This window comes from Heptranchias perlo, chromosome X (assembly GCF_035084215.1).
Source record: "Heptranchias perlo isolate sHepPer1 chromosome X, sHepPer1.hap1, whole genome shotgun sequence".
Lineage (NCBI taxonomy): Eukaryota > Metazoa > Chordata > Chondrichthyes > Hexanchiformes > Hexanchidae > Heptranchias > Heptranchias perlo.
In genome coordinates, this window is record NC_090370.1 from 23,563,401 (window position 1) to 23,570,091 (window position 6,691).

A 6,691-nucleotide genomic window follows, 5' to 3' on the forward strand; every position below is an offset into this window, starting at 1 on the left:
TGAAAGGCCAAGGCTGATCGAACCTGCAAAACCAACAGAGAAGGGTAAAGAAAGAAAGACTGAGACTGTAGGAGAAGCAAAAGTGCATCCCAGATGATGAGTTCGAAGCTAATGTCTCCACATTTATCTCTCTTCTCCCTCACAGTGAAAAATGAGCAATTTTATTATACTTATGTTTCAGTGTAAAACCTGCGGATGCCGAGACAGATGACAATGTAGCTTCAGAGCAGTAAATTCTGCAAAGTCTGACTTGATAACACAAGTCGTTCATTCAAAACGAATGTGGTAAAGAGAGCCGAATGTTGGTGACTTGAAATAGATGGTGCTCAACTTGACATTGCTGAACATCGGAACAGAAAACGAGTTTGGATGAACAGAAGTGGCCTGAAAGGCTGGCCGGTCGGCTGTGGGTGGTTGCGAATTGCACACTGGTTGCACGACCCTATTTGTTGTACTGATATGTCAAGGGAATAATCCTCGCTGCGGGCGGTTTTGCTGATCATTTATGCGAGAGGTCTCGGGTTCAAATCCCAATCGAGCGGTGTTCTGGCGCCACTTTTGTTGAAAATTCACTCATTTGCTTCTCACATCGTTTCAGCGATGCAGAAGGCAGGATTGACTTAATTCCAGAGCCTGTTTCAGCTCTCGAGGACAGAATGACGAGGTTTCGTCAACGCAACACACGTGGAGAAAAGAAAATGTCTCAAGATGTTGTGCAGATTGAAGCTGAATATGAATTTATCCCAATTCACACGATGTCATGAATACCGAATGAAAATGCTCCTGCATTGGGCGGTAATCGAACCCCAGCTTCCTGTGAGGCAGGCGAGAATTCGACCAATGAAACACCAATGTCCGAACGGCAGTTTGCTGCATGTGTTCACTTGGAAACAGACTGGAAGAACAGAGAGTCTCACAGGCCGCAAATGAGGCTGTTTGCTGCGCGCATTACTTATATGGGGCTCCAGTAGCGCAATCGGTTAGCGCGCGGTACTTATATAACAGTATATGGCTTGAGCAATGCCGAGGTTGTGAGTTCGATCCTCACCTGGAGCAGTTTTAATTTTTGCTTCTGAACATTTCCACCCGAGTTCAAGATTCAGCTGGTGTGTTCCATGAAGCATCTCCTTCTTCGTGTTCTCCTGTGGGCACTGAGGGTTCTCTGGTCGGCCGTATGACAATAGCAGGTGTGAGTTTATTTGTGAATAGGCGGGAGAGGGGCGATTGGCGTCAAAATGAAATGGCAAAGGAGGCGGCACGAGATCTTTAAATTTAATGAACCGAACACACAATTCTTCTTTTCGTGAAACAGACATTCTTCTGTTTGAAATGTCGTGTCGGAAAATTCGGAAGGTTAATGTGTTGCCCGGTGTCACTGAGTAACGGGTGGAATTATTCCGCTTTCAGTTGTTGATCCTCTGACAGGTCGGGAGACCATTTCCTGCTCCCGTGTGGGACAAGTTCAGCTTTTGAGGCACTGGGTCAAGTGTTTTTTAACAAAGGCAATTAGTGCGAACGGATGACAGGACATTTGGCACAAACAAGGAGAACTGTAAACTCACGAGTTTCCTCTCCATGTTTCTCACATCAGGTTCAACACAGGCAAGGATTCTCCTCAAAACGTTGCTGAGAATTTTGCAAAACGGACCCCATTTCGACGTCCTCAAGGGGAAATTCAGAGACCAACCATGAATCTGCATGATGAAAGCGTAAACATCGGGCGGCCTGGATCGCTCAGTCGGTGGAACATCGAACTTTTCAGCAAAGTAGTGATCTGAGGGTCCAGGGTTCAAGTTCCTGCTCAGGCTATCAATTTTAGAACAGCTGGCAAGTTCTGCCTTTCCAGCGGAATAATAACTGCGGGAGAGTCGATCCCTGCGATGTTTTGTCAATATGTTGACCATTGTTGAGCATTCTCAGAAAAGGGCTTTGTTCTACTCTGATCATTATTTTACCAGAAACATTTGGACAGTAGAATATCAGTTGGAAAGACCACTGATTGCCCGTTTACACCACCCGTCCCTTGTATGTGCAGAGATTGCTTTGTGTCGAAACTGCTTCAAAGTGAGTCTCTTCCATAGTTACCTGGAAATGTTTGGATTGGTGCAGTTATCTGCAGCTTGTTAATTGGATGATGAACAGCGAGGTTCGTTGGGCTGATCTGATTTCTTTGCTCTAATCAATTAGGAACATAGGAATATTGGACCAGGAGTGGGCCATTCAGCCTCTCGTGCCTGCTCCGCCATTTGATAAGATCATGGCTGATGTGTGAACTAATTCCATATACCTGCCTTTGGCCCATATGCCTTAATACCTTTCTTTGCCAAAAAGCGATCTCTCTCAGATTTAAATTTAGCAATTGAGCGAGCATCAGTTGACTTTTGCAGAAGAGAGTTCCAAACCTCTACCATCCTTTGTGTGTAGAAATGATTTCTAATCTCATTCCTCAATGGTCTGGCTCTAATTTTTAGACTGTGCCCCTTACTGCGAGAATCCCCAACCAGCGGAAATAGTTTCTCTCTATCCATCCTATTTGTTCCCCTTAATATCTTATAAACTTCGATCAGATCACGCCTTGACCTTCTAAATTCTGGAGAATACAACCCCAATTTGTGTAATCTCTCCTCGTAACTTAATCCTTGAAGTCAGGTTATCATTTTAGTAAACCTTCCCTGCACTCCCTCCAAGGCCAATATGTCCTTCCGAAGGTGCGGTGCCCAGAACTGCTAACATTACTCCAGGTGCGGTCGAACCACGGCTTTGTGCAGCTGCAGAATAATTTCTGTCCGCTTGTACTCCAGTCCTCTCGATATAAAGGCCAGCATTCCATTAGCCTTCTTGATTATTTTCTGCGCCTGTTCATGACACTTCAATGATCTGTGGACCTGAGTCCCAAAGTCCCTTTGGACATCCACTGTTTTTAACGTTTTACCATTTAGAAAGTAAGCTGTTCTATCCTTTTTTGATACAAAGTTGATGACCTCACATTTGCCGATATTGTATTCCATTTGCCACAGTTTTGTCCATTCATTTAATCTATCAATATCCCTTTGCAATTTTCTGTTTTCATCTATACTGCTAACAATGCCACCACTCTTTGTGTCATCGGCAATCGTAGATATGAGACTTTCCATGCCTTCATTTAAGTCGTGAATAAATATTGTGAATTGTTGAAGACCGAAGACAGATCCCTGCGGGACTCCACTAGTCACATCCTGCCAATGTAAGTACCTCCCCATTATCCCTACTCTCTGTCGCCTTTCGCTCAGCCAACTGCCTAACCAAGTCCGTATTTTTCCCTCGATTCCATGGGCTTCTATCCAAACTAACAGTCTCTTATGTGGGACTTAATCAAATGCCTTCTGGAAGTCCATATAAATAACATCCATTGACACTCCCCATCTGGTCCTGGGGATTTGTCACTCTTTAGTGCTATTATTTTCTTCATTACTGTTATTTTACTTCTATTAATTTCATTGAGTCCCTGTCACCGATTCAATATTAGTTTTCTTGGGATTTCCAGGATGCTATCCTCTTTTTCCACTGTAAATACTGACGCAAAGTAATTAATCAACACGTCCGCATTTTCCCATTGTCAATGATCTTATCCCCACTTTCAGTTTTTAAGGAGCCAACACTGCTCCTGACCACCCTCTTTTTCCGAATATAACTATAAAAGTTCTTCGTATTGGTTTTGATATCCATTGCAAGTTTCTTTTCATACTCTCTTTTTGTAGCTCTTATTATCTGTTTTGTGACCATTTGTTGATCTTTGTATCTTTCCCATTCGCCAGGATCTGTGCCATTTGTTGCTTTTTTGTGTGCCCTTTCTTCATGTCTCATACTGTCCCTTACCTCTTTTGTTGTCCATGGCTGGTTTGTTTTGGCAAGTAGACTTGTTGCCCCTCAGGGGTATAAACTGATTCTGTATCACGTTAAATGCTTCTTCAAACATTTCCCACTGATCATTAGTCGTTTTACCCATTAATAGATTTGCCCAGTTTACTGTGGACAGTCTCTGTTTCATCACATTGAAGTCGGCCTGACCCAAGTCCAGAATCTCAGCAGATGATTCACTTTTTTTCCCTTTCAAATACTACATTGGACTCGATCATGTTATGGTCGCTTTTGGATAGATGTTCATGCACAGTCAAGCTTTTAACTAAATCTGGTTCATTTCTCATTACAAAATCTAGAATGTCTTGCCCCCTTGTTGCCTCTTGGACACACTGCTGTCGAAAACTATCCCGGACACACTCATTAAATTCACTACCTTTCTGCACCTTTCTGGTGCAGCAATTTTTCATCGGCCGCGTGGCCTAATGGATAAGGCTTCTGACTTCGGTATTATTCGAGTTGTTATCAGAAGATTGCAGGTTCGAGTCCTGTCGTGGTCATTTTACTCGCTGGGTGAAAATTTGTCCGACGTGCGCCCCAACTGTTTTGCACCCGACCGTTTCGAACAGTCTGATGGAACCGAAATCCCGAAATTACTTTCCTTTCAGAAATTGACTCCACGTTTTCAAGATTGTCGATCTGGGTACACTGGCAGGACATAGTGTAAAAGTGACATTATTTCTCCTGTTTGGATTCAGAAATGGTCGGCGAATCCATTGTGCTCTGCACGTATGTGTCCGAAGCCCATCCGTTTCGTTATTGTATTGAACTTTTGTTACGGCCCCACGTAATTTTGTGTAATGAAAATGGGCTTGAAAGCTATTAACACCAATCCGAAACCGGTGTTTTAAGTCTGTATCCCTGGATTGTTCATATTTTGCTGAAATGGAAATGGACAACTTGTCTTACCAAGTCAGGCTTTCTAAAATTTAAATGCTCTGAAGCAAAATTGCCGTTTGTCTAAGAATAGATACACCAGGTTGACTCACGCTGATACACTTTTCCTCATGTAAAACACACACACATTAAACTATTGTGCAGTATTTGTAGTAGGTCACCCACAGGAGGCGGTCAGGGCCTGGTGTATCACAGACATCACTCACCAACATTTTGTGGGAAGAGATGAGAAATGTCATCGGACAAGACCAGATAGTCTGGAGAGAGTGAGAGTGTGGGAGTACAACACGATAAATAGAGCCAGATATATGATGTGTTGACAGGGGATAAGGAAGAGAAGATCATGACTGATACCCATTGTTTACCATTCAGAGGCCGATGAACAAAAGATAGATGTTATTGCGCAGACATATTGAGGGAGAAGGCGCAACAAAGAGGCTTGGCAAATGTATCAACACCATAACATTAGGAAACCAATCAAAACATGTGGGTGCCGTGGATCAGTGGTTAAAACACTTGTCTTGTAAACATGAAGGTTCAAATCCCAGCAATGCCACTCCCTCATATCAAACCCCAGCGGTGCCTCTGGCAAAGTGCTCCTCATCAACATCTGTTGCATTGGTACCATACAATGGGCGGAGTAACTCGGACGGATGAGTCGAATAACAGCCTGCATCCACGATCACTGGGTAGATCCTATCCCACAGGCGGGACAGATGAACCAGAAATAGCGGTACAGCTGGAAGAGAGTGGCTGTGTGAGTTCTCAACTTTGACTCTGGACCCAATGAGAGAGGGGCGACGAAATAAATTGGAGGGAGTGGGGGAATAAGAGCCTGAGAAAGAAAAAGGGGTCAGTCTGTGTCGGGCGTGGGGTGGCCGAGAGTCTGTGTTGAAGGGGAATGTTTGAGGTGGGTAGTTCACCTGAGGAAAGGTCTAAATATCCTTAGAAATACAGTCGATCACATATGCAGCTGAGGGAAAAGTGGTGACTGGGTGATAATATCAGTAAAGATACAATCGGTAACACATGTCGCTAGTGGAGAGTGGTTACGTAGAGATAGTATAAGCGAGAGAAATTAACATCTGAGGAGATACAGTCAGGAACGCGGGGAGAGGGTTGAAAGGGCGATTCACACCAGCTGAGATACAATCAGTAACACAGGAGAAGAATTAACATCCGTGCAGATGTCGTCAGCAATGCTGGGGAGTGAGGGGTTACTGATTGACAGTGTGATGGATTCCGTCAGTGGCAGAGGGCCCAATGGCCAAGACACGAGGCCAGTGTGTGGAAAGGGGGAATTAGGCCTGCCCCCTGTTCCAGCAACTGTGAATCAAAGCCCCGTTCCACCCATGCATCCTTCTCCACTGTCTTCCCCCGTGTGTGACTGTTACTGTCCCTCCCCCACAATGTGCATCGTTGTGATTTTCCTTCCCCGCTGTGTGTCACTGTGATTCTGACATTCACTGTCTCCTCGCGCTCTCCTCTCTCGTTCCGTCCATTGTTTGGTGTTGAGCAGAGTTGACGGGTTTATCCTCAACATCCCCTCCAATAGTGACCCTGAGATTTATGATCCGTCAGCAAACACTGGGTCGCTGTCCGTCAGATCAATGGAACCGATAACAACCTCGACTCCAAGCTGAAGTCACCAGCCCTCATCGGCGGCGAGGGAGGGGCTCAGTCGAGTGGGATATGGAGGGGTTGAGGAGAATGGGATAGGGGGTGAGGTGAGTCTGTCAGTTACCCCAACGCCTCCGTGTGACAAACTGCATCTCCACTGATGTTAATCCCTCTCCCTCACACTGTCAATCAGTAACCCCTCACCACCACCCAAAGCCCTGTATTGCTGACTGTATCTGCACGGATGTTAATTCCTCTCCCATCACACTGTCTCTAT

At 44.9% G+C, this 6,691-nt stretch overlaps 2 non-coding genes across 2 annotated transcripts; both read left to right on the forward strand.

Annotated features, from left to right (window-relative positions):
• The first annotated feature begins 961 nt into the window (after nt 1-961).
• trnai-uau (transfer RNA isoleucine (anticodon UAU)) lies at nt 962-1,056 on the forward strand. The gene is made up of 2 exons: nt 962-999; nt 1,021-1,056. It is a non-coding gene; the product is annotated as a tRNA-Ile (tRNA).
• Nucleotides 1,057-4,308: 3,252 nt separating this feature from the next.
• trnar-ucg (transfer RNA arginine (anticodon UCG)) lies at nt 4,309-4,397 on the forward strand. The gene is given in 2 exon segments: nt 4,309-4,345; nt 4,362-4,397. It is a non-coding gene; the product is annotated as a tRNA-Arg (tRNA).
• The last annotated feature ends 2,294 nt before the right edge of the window (nt 4,398-6,691 follow it).